This window comes from Grus americana, chromosome 12 (genome assembly GCF_028858705.1).
Source record: "Grus americana isolate bGruAme1 chromosome 12, bGruAme1.mat, whole genome shotgun sequence".
Taxonomy (NCBI): Eukaryota; Metazoa; Chordata; class Aves; order Gruiformes; family Gruidae; genus Grus; species Grus americana.
In genome coordinates this window covers 10,626,261-10,639,382 of record NC_072863.1, presented here as the reverse complement: position 1 = coordinate 10,639,382, position 13,122 = coordinate 10,626,261, and the positions used below count along the sequence as shown (strand labels likewise).

Here is a 13,122-nt window from a genome sequence, read left to right as displayed (position 1 = left end):
AGTAAATGTGCTGACCATTGGGCTCCTCTGCAATGTTTCCCCCTCTCTTGCTCTATTAGCCACTGGCAAAGAGGCTGTGAAAGGGGAGTTGAGAAGAGGACAGGTGGCCTCCCAATATATCATGGGTGCAGAAGGGAGCAGTGTCCTGCTCCCTGTGCTCCAGAAGGGCCCTTGGGCATGCACAAGCTCTTAAAATTCCCAGGGAAAATGGAGAGTGCACAAAGCTGTGCCCAGCTGTCCAAGCTAGGACAAGGCTGAGGCAAAGCTCGCTGAGCCATTTCAGAGCAAGGTTTTGACAGCTACTGTATGAGAAACTGTCTCCTCGGTCCCAGGAGCTGCAGGAGGAGCAGGTCTGCCTTCGGTGACATGGTTTGTGGTTTGTCGGTTTGTCAGCTGCAATATCTTACTCCTCTCTCACTTTCTCCACTGGGGTTTTTGGACCTTGCTAATGAATCCAGGTTTAAATAACTGACTCCTTTGAGCTCTGACTCCATCAAGTGCTGCCTGGAGCATGGATGGGCTCATGCTGCAGCTGAGAAGCAGAGGGACACCCCCAGCATGCAGGGTCCTGCTGTAGTTTTGTGTGAAGAAAAGGACCATTGCTTCTACAGTCACCTAACGGCTTTCTGGTGTTAACATTGGTTCAGTTTTCACAAGGTCCTCAGTGCCAGTATGTGAGACAATACATATGGAGAGGAGTGGCATTTAGGGCAGTGGATTCCAGGGAAGGGATGCTGCATCTGGGAGCAGTGGGGCAGGGAACAGCAAGGCAAAGGAAAGATGAAGATTGCACTGTGGGAGCATGTCAGAGAGATGGTCTCCAGAGGTGGAAGAGGAAGGTGGAGGAGTGAAGCTAGTGGTCCAAGCGTGGGCTTGACAGGTCTGTTCATGTTGCTCGGTATGGACCTGTGAACAGAAACCAGATTTATCAAGTTTTGGCAAATGTATGGGCTAGAATTCTTTTAGAATTTTTCCAAAACCGGGTACAAATAGAAAATTGAACTCGGATATAAAGTTTCATTAAATTATTGATGAAAGGAAGAATTTCATTAGCAAGAAAATCCCTGGAAGAAACATGAGATGGGGAAGGCCTCCAAACACTTTGGTGCGGCTCACTGTGCCACTAGGTGCTGGTGCACTCCCGTGGCTTTGTGGATCCTGAGCCTGTGCAGCTCTGATCACTGCTGATGGCACATGAGCTCATCATTTGACACCAACTGGAGTGTTTCTTCAAGAGCTCTGTTCACAATATTTCCACAGTATTTGTATCTTCCAGATGACCACAGACCTTGGTTATCATGGTTGTCTGGACAGACCTTTCTGGTTTTGGAGTCTGTGATATTGCAGGCAGACACCAATACGGTGTACATGACATCGCCATTTTCCAAAGCACCTCTCAAATGTGTATGGAATCATTAGGGCTGTTTTAAAGAATGGGTTATGAGCTTAAATGGTTAGCTCAAAGTAATTTGTTGTGCCAGCACCAGAGGTAGAGGCAGAACCCATGTTTCCCAGCTTCCCGATAGCAATAAGCATTACTTTCCTGTTTGCTCAGCAGGAGCGACAAGGGCCCTGGAGCAGGAAAGTCGAGAGATCTAAAAGTAGCATGTTCTTCCTACAACTTAGCCATTCCCAGCACATATGGCCAGAATGGAAGTTTAAATAATTCAGTCTCACTCCTTTATAACGCAGCTCAATTTAACCTAGTTATCTCTACAGTATTACCTGTGCTTACCTTCCTAAAATACTTCTAGCTGCAATTTGCCTGCACCAAGAAAGAAAAGATCTACTGCTTGCAGTTTAGAGTTTGTATTGATGTTTAATCATTCTTGCTGCACCTTATTCTTATAAGAGTTTGTTTTTCAATTCCCACATGGTCAATCTTGCCACACTTTGCTGCAGCCTGTTTTCCACTTGGTACCTTTTGGGTGTTTTTTTCATAGTTGTTACCTTTGTTTTGTCACTGTACCAGGAAGAAGCACCACCAGTCAGAACCATGGCCCCCTGATTGCTGAATGATGCCTTTTCCTCTTTGAGAACTCCATTTTGGGAAAGATTGATTTGTACTTGTAGATGCCATAGTTGGTTGTGGCTATGGGGTTCAGCCCAGATGTCTCTGAATGCACAGGGTATTCAGTATATAGAAGATTATTTTCTAATGAATTATTCCTGTGGTCCTATTTTAATGTTTCATTTTTCAAATACATTTGAAAATTTCAGAGAAATCAAGACTGAATTCTCAAAAACAGTTCAAGAAGGAAGCCTCAATAAACGTGAAACCAGCAAGATTGTTAAAGGCAGCTGGGGGCCCTTTCTAATCCCCAAGTTGTCCCAATATGCTCTTTTGACTCTGTGCTAACATATTCATTGAATTCTGCAAACCCTTCTTACAGTGCAAATACTTTCATTTCTAAATCATAGATTCAAGGAGGGCTGTGAAATTCTGATTTCTAAATACAACAGAATATTTTGAAGCACAACATAAATATTGATAAATAAAAAGGAATGAAATGTTGACATTCTAAAGATACATAATCAGTTATATCTGTTTCTAAACAGGCAAGGTCACAAGGGTGTTTTTTTGTCTTGCAAATATGGTGTTTGAAAGGACATTTAGGTCTTTGATGTCCCTGGCTTTTTCTTCCAGTAAACTCCTATTCTTCCACATGCATCTCCTTGGGTAAACGCTGCAGACTGGTCCTGTGATGTTTCCCACTGACATTCTGTAGCCTTGCAATGTGGCTGGGATGTTAATGCCTTTTTTGAAGTTCTGAAGTTTTCCCAATATAAATAAACCTCAGGATTGTCAGCTCACCATGCTAATATGTGTGCAAGTGTTCAAAACTCTATATGCTTTAGTTGCTCCTTTTCTTAGCTCTGCTGGGAGTTAAGTTTCTGAGAAATGTGCATATTAAAGCTCAGTGCCATTACTTCTCAGCCTCTGTGCTCTGTTATCAGCCATTGCACCTGAACCCCCTCTCCAGCCCTGTCTCTGGCTGGAATTCCCTTGCTATCAACCCAGCATTTCTGAATTGTAGACATCTATGGCATTACGGTAAGTGCTCAGTAGCTGGTCACTGGTCAGGGTTGATGAGGAAAGCTGAAGAGCGATCGGTGGTACAAAAAGTTTGGGAGCTGCTCTGTTAGGCGGCCTGGAAAAGAGTAATTCCAGGGAACCCTGGGGTGAAAGGCTTGGCATACCCCAGGGTCTCCTTAATTTATTTATAGCTAAAAGCTTGTAGGGAGTACTGAATTGGGCATTACTCTTTACACCTTTTGTGCAAGTGTGTGAAATGTCCCTCTAAGAGAAGCTTAGCTATGTGGCAAGTTTTTTTCTTTGGAAGAAATTTTCAGTTCATGATCTGTACAGGAGCTATTCACTAAACTGAGTATGGCTCTTCCAGCATGTTTCAAAAGAGGATGCAATGCTCAAGAGGGACAATCTCCCTGCCTGCTGCTTACACAGGGCGTCCCGGCTCCTTCCAGTGCTGCTCCTGCCATCATTATATGCAGGAGTTCAGGTGTTTGCCTGTGGCAGAGTACATGGTGGCCCTACGCAGTTGCTTCAGTGCATGAAGTTCACAAGTGAAACTCCAGCCAGCATCCATCATCCTCCAGAAGTCTGAAATGATTGTGCTGACATTGATTTTTAGTACAGAAGCCCTTTCCTCCCACTTCTAAGGATTTTCTTACACATCACCTGAAGGATGCGCTGGCAATAGATATATGAATCACTTACCTGTTACAAACCAATTATGATCATGTACAACTTGGTAACAGCAGATTGCCTAAAAAAATGGGCAAACTATTTCTTAGAAGATGGATTAACTTTCATGCACTATATGAGTGTAGTAGAAGAATAATTGTAAAGGAAGTTAGATGTTGAATTTCAGGAGTAGGGAAGGTTAATTTTGTAACATGAAGAAGATTGAGGTCAGTATTCCAGAATTTCTGAACAGAGATAACCACAGTATTTTGCAGGACCCCTGCAAGTGATTTACTGGGTACAGCCTCATCCTGCCAGGCCTCCGTCTGTCTCCTGCCCTTGCCCGGTTCGTTGGTTGGTTTTTTTGTTTGTTTGTTTGGGTTTTTTTGTTCTCTTCTCTTCTCTTCTCTTCTCTTCTCTTCTCTTCTCTTCTCTTCTCTTCTCTTCTCTTCTCTTTTTCCCAAAGTAGCCATTTAAACTAGCATTATTATTTCTTATACAGTCCCAGTAGGGTCCGCATACTGGATTGCTGGATGCTCTTGAATGTGCCTGTTGTCTCATGGATAGTTGCTTGTTTTGCATGCTAGGCATATCCTTCAACGTGGACACATCCACTGCCTAAGATGTTTGAGTTTCAAAACATTTTACAGTTTGCATAATTATTCCTAGGGTATAAGGTAGGAATACAATTTAAAATACGTTCCTAGAAGTTTTGAATAGTTGTAGTTAGGTTTCTGACTTCCAAGGTTGTTTTTTTAAAACCACTGTAATGGTCACTGTGCTTCTTTAGGTTTACATTTATTTATTATGCCTTTAAAACCTTTGAGAAGGATTGTTTTACAGTGTTTTTCTCTTTGTGAAGCGCTGTGTACTCTAATTGGAATACATGTGTTTGGTGGAAGATAGAGTTTAGTGCAATTGCAATGTGAATTTTGGGTCTTGCAGCTGTTTGTAGACATCTTTAATGATTCGACTTCCTATAATATCACACTTTACAGCATGATGTCTTCCTTACACTCAAATCTTTTTAAAACAAAGTCTCATATTCCCATGAATCATAGAGATATGTACTTGCTGTAGCTAAGTGTGGCCCACTTCTACTCTCACACACATGCATAATTCTCAGTGACAGATCTGGCAGCTGGCAGTAAGGTGTGACCCTACTGGCCTGGGTTTTTCACACCAAACCACTCTCTTGCACACAATGGAATGACTCAAATCAGCATTCAATCGTATGAATGTAATAGGCAGTCCTTTCCACTGAATTTAATTTTGATTGATCAGTCAGGTCGTGCACTTTAAAAAAAAAAATAATGCCTGTACATAGAATATTTCTGTTCAATATGTTGCAAGGGACTGCTACATTTCAGGACAGATACTTGTAGTGATGTGATGGCAGTCACTGTGGTGTGTTTGCATACTAATCAGATGAGTCAGTTCATGAAGCATTATACTTGAGAAATCCTCAGCTATGCTCTGTAGAGCAAATTTGATCTTTGATACTTGGGAAAAACTTCAGGAGTATAAAGCTGTGTCTCTGCCAGCATTTTGGTTACTACTTACACATGTTTTGTAGGTCTGATGTCAAACAGACTTTCTTTAAGACACACAATGCTTAATAAAGACAAATTTGAACTAATTCACTGTGGTATTTTTCCACAAAGCTGCATGGCCTGGAACCAGTGAAATTTGCATTGCACTCGTCTCATCAGGTGATCAGGTTTTAATAGCCCCTCTGTACTAGCACTACAGGAAAGTAGTTATTTATTATGTTGTGATGCACATTTGCATCAGTGGTAACTCTTCACTGATTCTGTGTTAATGGTATAAAGTCTATACCTTGTCTTTCAGGCTATTTTTCAGAAAAGCCTGAAGGTAAACTATGCTTAACTTAGAGCTTCTTCACCATAGTAACTTGTTTTGTCATTGCGTGCTCAGGCTAAAATGTCCATGCTGCTAATAGCTTCCCTCACGGTAATGGAGGCAGGTATCGATCAGGTTAATTTTGGTGCCTCCAGTGAGCTTGGAGAATCAAAGGTATGAACGTGATGCTGTGTGATGCAAAGTGGTTTAACAAGGTCGAGGGCTTCATGTGACTCTGTCCTGCTCAGAAAAGCGTGTTGTATATGACAACAACCACTACTGAGAAAAAAGTAGAGATTTTCAATAGGGTAAATCCCCTGTTAAACAGACTTCTAGAGGGTGTTTCAGATGATAGCTATTCAGGGGACAGGGAAGGGAAAAGCCTGATGTGCGCTGGAGTTACTGGCATTGTTCTTGTTGAATCTGAGCTGTGACAAACCAGAGTATCCCAAGGGACACAGAAGGGGGTATTGTGAGATGCAAAGAGAGAACATGTGGCTTTTGGCTGGTGCACAGTCCACTGGCTGCAGCCCTGTGGCAGTAAGGAGGTGGCTGTAGCACCAGATGCTACAGCCAGTCTGAGACCTGCTGAACTCATCACAGTTTTAACATGTGTGGAACATTGGATTTCAGCGTCACACTGCTCCTGCCTCTGAGAAGAGTTGCAGAAGGGATATCCTTTCTGGGTAACATCAGGGTGAAAAACTGCACCTGCTGCTGCTGTAATCCTGCCCAGCATCTCCGTTGGGAGCAGTGCCACTAACCTGGCTCTCCTGCCAAGCCCAGAAGAGGGGCACCATGCACTTGAGGTGCACCAGGCCCTCCTTGCCTGCTGGAGATGATGACTGGGGCTGTGTGTGAGATATGGTGTGGCAGTGGCCAGGCTGCCCTGCATCTGGATGGGATGCTGGCACAGGGGCCAGTGATGGGGGTAAGCATTTGGGCTGGGTGACAGGGACTTGATTTGGCTTCTGGGACAGGGTTGGAGATGTGGGAGGCCTCACTCCCAGACCCTGATGTGGGGGCTCTCCTGCTATTTGCCCCTTCCCTTCCTGGCATCTCTCCTTCCCCTGACTCAGACAAGGGCTCCTGCCTGGGCTTCTTGGCTGCCTGCAGATGGGTGAGATGCTGGGGCTGAAGCTATGGATGTTTGCATCTCCAACAGGCACATGTGAGCAATGTGCCTTTAAGACTAGCAGGAGAGCAATAGTATCTCCCTCCCTCCTGTTAATTGTAGCGTGTTTTTCAGCCATGCTTTCCAGTCACATTCGCAGGCTATGAGAGGGAGCAGTGCTGGAGCTCGCTGGCTGAGTGCCGCCCGGACAGTGCGTGCTTGCCTGCAACGTGGGTGCCTGCAGGTGATGGGCAGCGCCTGGGGCCAGAGAGCTTTGTGCCAGAAGCAGAAGTCCTGTTTGCCTGAGTTTTGGTGACACTGCCAGGCTCACCACATCACCTGTGCCCCTCACCTCCTCACCTGCGTGGCCGTGACCTCCAGCCGCAGGTCCAGCACACTGGTCACCCCACCCCCAGGGGGCCCTCGCACGGGCTCCCGCATGAGCTATGAGTGGCACTTTGCTGTTGCTTGGGGACCTGCAGCGGGTGATGCAGCGGGAGCCGCGTGGCGTCTGGCCGGGGATGCTGTGGGCTGCCGTGGGAATGCCTGGCTTCCTGAGCGCAAAGTGACTGCAACTAACTCGAGGTTGGGACTACTTCTTGGAGGATGCCCTGTGTGTCTCCAGTCATTCCTCTCTGGCCTCACCGCAGAATATTTGGAGTTGCTTGCTCACCCCTGCTGAGGGGGGACAGAGGTATAGGCCTCCAGAGGGTTAAGAGCATCTGCCTTTATGCCAAGTGTTTGAGCAGGAAATAATCTGCAGAGATACATGTGCAGCAATTCAACTGCTGCTGCTCTCCCAGGCTGCTGCTGCTGCAGTTCGGTGTATGAGAGAGGCTGCGCTGCTCACAGAAGATGCTTTCTTGGTGTGTCCGAAGCACCAGGCATGGCAGCAGAGCCCCGGCTGTCTGAGCTGGGGTAAATGTCTCCATCCAAGAGGAATTATGTTGACTTGCTGGCTCTATCTACTCAGGTACGTGCTGCTGCCTGTGCAATGTGCCGTGATCTTTGTTGGGGGGGATACAGTCCTCTCCTCAGCCTGGGCTATAAAATTAAAAAAATCATTCAGTGGGAACAGGGTTTAATATGCTAGACAGAAATATGCATGTGTGGGTTTTGTGTGTGCAGCAGGGAGGAGAGAGCGAAGGATACCTAAGTGATACCTTTCATGCCTGGCAATAAAGTTGTTGCACTTAATTGGAACAAACTTGCCTTGTTCTCTGTGGAATGCACCTGGGAGCTTTTCCTTCTTCCTGGCATATGACCTTTCAAAGGGGCTGCAGTATGCTGGGTTATGCTTCGGTTCAGAAACAGGGACACAGTGCACTCTACAGGTCCCTTCATTCTACTCCTGTGGATGTGGGGAGGACAGAGGGCACCCACAGGGAGAGAGAAAATGCTGCCGACAGGGAGGTGGTGGGTTTTGGTAAACTAAAAGGAGCAAAAGAGGTGCTCTTCCCTGAGGAAGAGGGAATTTTAAGGTCCTAAGGGTTGATCTTGGTGTTTGGAAGTAAAGAAGGAAATTTGTTTTAGAAGCAGCCTGTGTATGAGTCTGGTTTCTGTGTTTTGCTTTCCCAGCTCTGTGGAGAGGAGTTTTGTTCATCTCTGCTAACTGCTTTACCACCTGCAACTTTTGCTTGAGGATTTTTTTGCACCAATACCTGGGAGAGAAAAACTGCCAGTGCTATCAAATTTCCTTACACTTGTTTAGGAAGGTGCCTTCTTGAGAAATCCCTAACAAAATCAGTAGCAGCTAATGCTGATCCTTTCTCACTGGTGGGGTTTGTCTTGAGACCTCCAGTGGGAGCTTTACTCTTTAAACATTAAGCTGAAAGGGAAGTTTTCAACCAATTTCCCCTGGAAAAGCAGGGTGTTGGGCATTGGATACCTATTTGGTTCTCCCAGCTGACTTACACATGTATGTTTGCATGTTGGCTTCTGAGCATGTGAGCACAGACCCTGCCAAGGAAACCTGGTTGTGCAGAATAGGTAGGTGTTGCCCATATCACGTGCCTGGATCACGTGGAGAGTTTTGTGCATGTTTCTGGCATTGCAGATCTATTGAGATAGCACAGCCAACAGTGCCATTGCTGTGTAACAGTTTCAGAAGTGTTTCTGTGGCATCCTGGCAGAACAAATGTGTCATTCATACCGCCACACTTCAGGAAACAAAGCAAGACTGTCATCTGCACCGTAGATCTTTTTAGTCACTTTTGTTTTCTTTAGTCAGGGCTTCCTGACTGGAACATGTTGCTACCTGAGCAGTTTGGTCAGAACTCTCTAGGAGAGTACTTATAAAAGGTGGTGAGTGTTAAATAACCCAATTGCATGTGCAGGAAACACTAGAAAAATTATATGGTAGTCATCCCATTTACTGCTATTTGCACACAGGCAGAACGGTGATTAGAACTGGGTGAATTAAAGTAAAATGCTTCTTACAAACATGCTTTCAAAATTCAAAATTGATTTGATGTTTGCTGACCAGCAATTGTTTTGATCATCTTTGTGCCCCTATTCCAGCAAGTGCATTTCTCAAAAAGTACTTTTGCAAAAAGAGCAAAATGTTGGAGTGTATTCATGTGTGATGTGGTCTGAAGGAGCGGACGGGAATATGTGCCTTACAGCTGTACTTCCATCCACTCAGGAAATCAAACCAGTACACTTCAACTAGTGATTATTTCTAAGCAGCCTTTCTGGTCAATAATAAAGTTTTGCATTAAACTCTAATTATATGGAAGTCAAGAGCTATTTGCTAGAGTTAATAATGGGTAATTTTAAAAATTGTAATTTATTAAAAGGGGGCTGGTCAGCATTGCATGTCACATGTGCTGTATTGATACTTTCCTCTGCCTGACAGTCACATAACAGCCTATGTTGTAGAGCAAGGGCAGGGTGCTCCTTGGTGTGCCCCTTGGGTGCTCTGCTGCAAGATGGGGGTAAGCTTGACATTCATCTGGGCCCAGTGGTGACATGGCACCAACGATGCTGGGATCCCTGCAGGGTTTGCCTTTTTGGAGACAAATGCCTGGCCTTATCCATCAGGTCCTGTGCCTGGCGAGCCATGCTGGGACAGCTGGCCAGTTGTGTGCTGCTCGGCAGTCACAGGTAGTGCAGGGAATGGATAACAGACAAGAGCAAAGGGAATAAATTGAAGAACTGTCAGCTAGGGAGTCATTTCCCTGCTTTCTGTGGGGAGGTAAACGAAGAACAGTCATTAGGTGCCTGCAATCTTTCAGCGACCAATGCATTTTTATGCTTTGGATGCTGCTTGTAAACCAGCTACAGGTCATCAAAGCCTGTGGTCCAGAAACTGTTGAGTTGGAGATAAAACTGTGCCTTTCTAATAGTGCCTGGAGTATCTTAAAGAGACTATTCTACTGCATGTGAAATCTATCTGGCTTTCTACCACTTATAAAATGCGTTCACAGTAGGTGGTGGCATCAGCCTCCTCTTAGTGAATGCAGATATTTATATTACGCAAAAGGTTTTCTCACTTTGCTGCATTCAGATGATGACTGGAGATACCATTCTTGTTAGATAAAAAATTGAGTCTGACTTTAGAGGTGAATTCAAAGAGCAATTGCTATTTAACATATATAGCAGCAAATAGGAACAAAGCTGCTTAAAGATTACTTTAATGATGAATCATTATATGGTTCTTACCAGTCTGAAAAACCACAAAAGTCAAAATGGAGTGCTAGGATTTAGTCGCTTAGAAAATGCATAGAAAGGGACCTGTATTGTAGAGAGGGTTTTACACCACGTCAAAGTAAAAATGTTTTGAGGTGCAAAAGTATCAAGTAACTTTCCACCCCAAAGATAAGAGGCAGCTGCTACCTATTGTTTATTGTTCCAGAAGGTTATTTTCTTTGGTTGCTCATCACTCAATATTTTTTTTTTTTTTTAAACCCTGACTGATTCCCCCTCCTTCCTCTGACCCTGTTTCAGGGCAGGTGCTGCCATAATACTTTTTCTTTTGAATGCTATCATTTTTATTACTAATCCTAATTAAACACTGTAACTTTTGAAAATCAGATTAATTCAAACCATCAGCTCAATAAAAATGCTGTAACCATCGGAGATCATAAAATGTTCAAGGGACCGTAATTTTACTACAAAGCTGCAGTGGCATGTGTCCAAGGATCTTGCTACCTTTGTTCAGATCACATGGATTGTAATGTGTGTGCTTCTGCATAATGCAGCATGAATAGAAATGATACATTCCTCAGCTGTTGAATTGCACATTCTAGCCATAAGTCAACAAACATTAGAGAAATGACATCGTCTCTCACATCATTGAAATACTCTTTCCTCGCTATAAATATTGTATGAATTCTATGGTTTCTGCACTGTAGATAAGGGGGACAGATAGATATGGGAAGTTGTTGCACAGCAAAATTGCGCTGTATTTGTGAGCTAGGTAGTAGCGGACAAGATACAAGTAGCCCTGCTGCCACTGAGAATGTTTCCATGCTAGGGCCACAGCCTGTGAACTCAGGTTGCACAGAAACTGCTTCAGCTGGTTTGATCTCCAGCCAGGACAGACATTGATCATCACTTCAGTCTCCTGGGCAGCGGGATGGATACTGTAAGGTTCTGGCAACCTGTTTCCTTTTAGACTAATTTTTGGTCCTTTTTTGCCACAGATATTAGGTAGCAAATAATTAATTTTGCTTCCAAATCAAGCAGTGGCAAAGTTGATCTCCATGTTCTGTCCCAGCTTTATTTCTGAGGTGGTGACATTAGGGAAGATCTCACTTGTCATTATGGATGTAATTTCCCAGCACCAAAAGACAGAAAGGTGTTAATCTGACACTGCAAACATTTACATTGGAGTTTGTGGTTTAGACTTTCTTCACAGCAGATGAAAAAGGCATTCTGAGGGAGACATTACCCATACTTATTTTAGGAGTCTACAGTAAGATGAGATGAATCTCAGGCTAGAAATGCCCATTCCTCTCTAGTCATGCAGATGGAGCCTGCGTAACTGGCCTGAGGGGGTGGCTGCAGCACTAGATGAGATGAACCCCACCAAGCAACAATGACTGTTTTCAGTCCTCATCCAGCAAACTGCTCAGCTCCACCTGGGCTGCTCCAGGCTTCTTTGAGGACCTTGGTGGAAATGAGAGGCATGGTGGAGGATCCGACCCTGCAGATTTAACTCGGCTTTACTGAACTTGAGTCGCTTTGTCAATCCATATTATTGAGTGTGGCTGTGAAGTATGTGCTGCTGTTTGCCACTGAGCGTGCCAATAGCAGGTACCCCTTATGTTTCTGCTCACTGGGATGTGGTATTGCTGCTTGACTGTAAATAGAATGTGATTGGTAATACAAGTCATGCTTTCCCCCCCCGTTAAATAACAATAAAATCTTCCAGACCTGTATGTCCCAGGCTTTACGGTGAAACTGAAGTGGGAAGATCGGTGTCAGTTTAGACTGATGTGGATAATACGTGTTTGTGTCAGTAGGCTTTGTGGATCTTCTCCTCCTGCCCACTTCCCCACCACCTTGATTGTATGGAGGGAGTTACTATTGCAGAGTTACTATTGCAGACTGGTAGTATGAGATTTGCCCCATAAAACATTTTATATTTGGAATTTAGCCAGTAGGCTCGTTTCAGCCAAAATGTGGAATTCAGGAGTGTGTTTTCATGCCAAGACTTGCAGCATTTGACCATGAATGCCTAGCTCCATTCTTTTTCAGCATATGCAACATTCAGGAAGCTCTGGGCAGACATGTATGACTATATAACAGCTACTGCTTGCAAAGGAAAAAACAAAAAAAATTGTGGAAGCATATTAATTATCCAGAGTTTAATGTATATAATGGTTTGCAAACAGTTATTGTGGATATTGTTATCTGAAAGACTGTAATTTTAATGGTTCTAATGAGGGCTATTGTAGGTCTACTGAAACTCTTACAGTTATGGTTTAATTTTAATACGGGCTCTATTTGGACAAGCCAGTATTTTAAGATTTTATGGTACCCAGTATTATGTGCTTGGTTTATGACAATAAAATCATAGTTGAATGCTGGAATGAATGTGAATATATCTGTATCAAAGAGATCTCTTGTCTTGATAACTTACCTATTTTTAAATGTTAATCATCACCTTCTCTGTTTTCTAAAATTGTGTGCAAATACAAAACCTCATGTAAGCATGTAAGTCTAAGCATTGTGGTGTGGATATGGCAAATACTGTCTAGCTGTCCTTGGATCTGTAAGACATACGTGATTGTTAGGATCATGTTGTTTGATCTCCTGATAACACAGGCTATAGAAAAATTAATCCAGCAATTTTTCCTTGCCTTTCAGAAGCATATTCAGACTTATTTAAAGAGTGCAGATAACTGGGACTCAAAGGTGTCCTGAGGGTAGTTGTTTCAGCAAGTAATTGTTTCCAGTGATTTAAAAAAAAAAAATCCAATCTGAGTTTATT

The 13,122-nt window shown here is 43.8% G+C and overlaps 1 protein-coding gene across 3 annotated transcripts in view; it reads left to right on the top strand.

Annotated features, from left to right (window-relative positions):
- The first annotated feature begins 6,848 nt into the window (after window positions 1-6,848).
- The window catches only part of HTR2C (5-hydroxytryptamine receptor 2C), a 242,138-nt gene continuing 235,864 nt past the window's right edge, over window positions 6,849-13,122 (top strand). For 2 of the 3 annotated variants that reach the window (XM_054839540.1, XM_054839546.1), the window contains exon 1: window positions 6,855-7,656. The gene's annotated coding sequence lies outside the window, so the exon portion shown is untranslated. Of the gene's footprint in view, window positions 7,657-13,122 lie in introns of all 3 variants that reach the window. The other variant, XM_054839527.1, reaches the window with a different exon arrangement.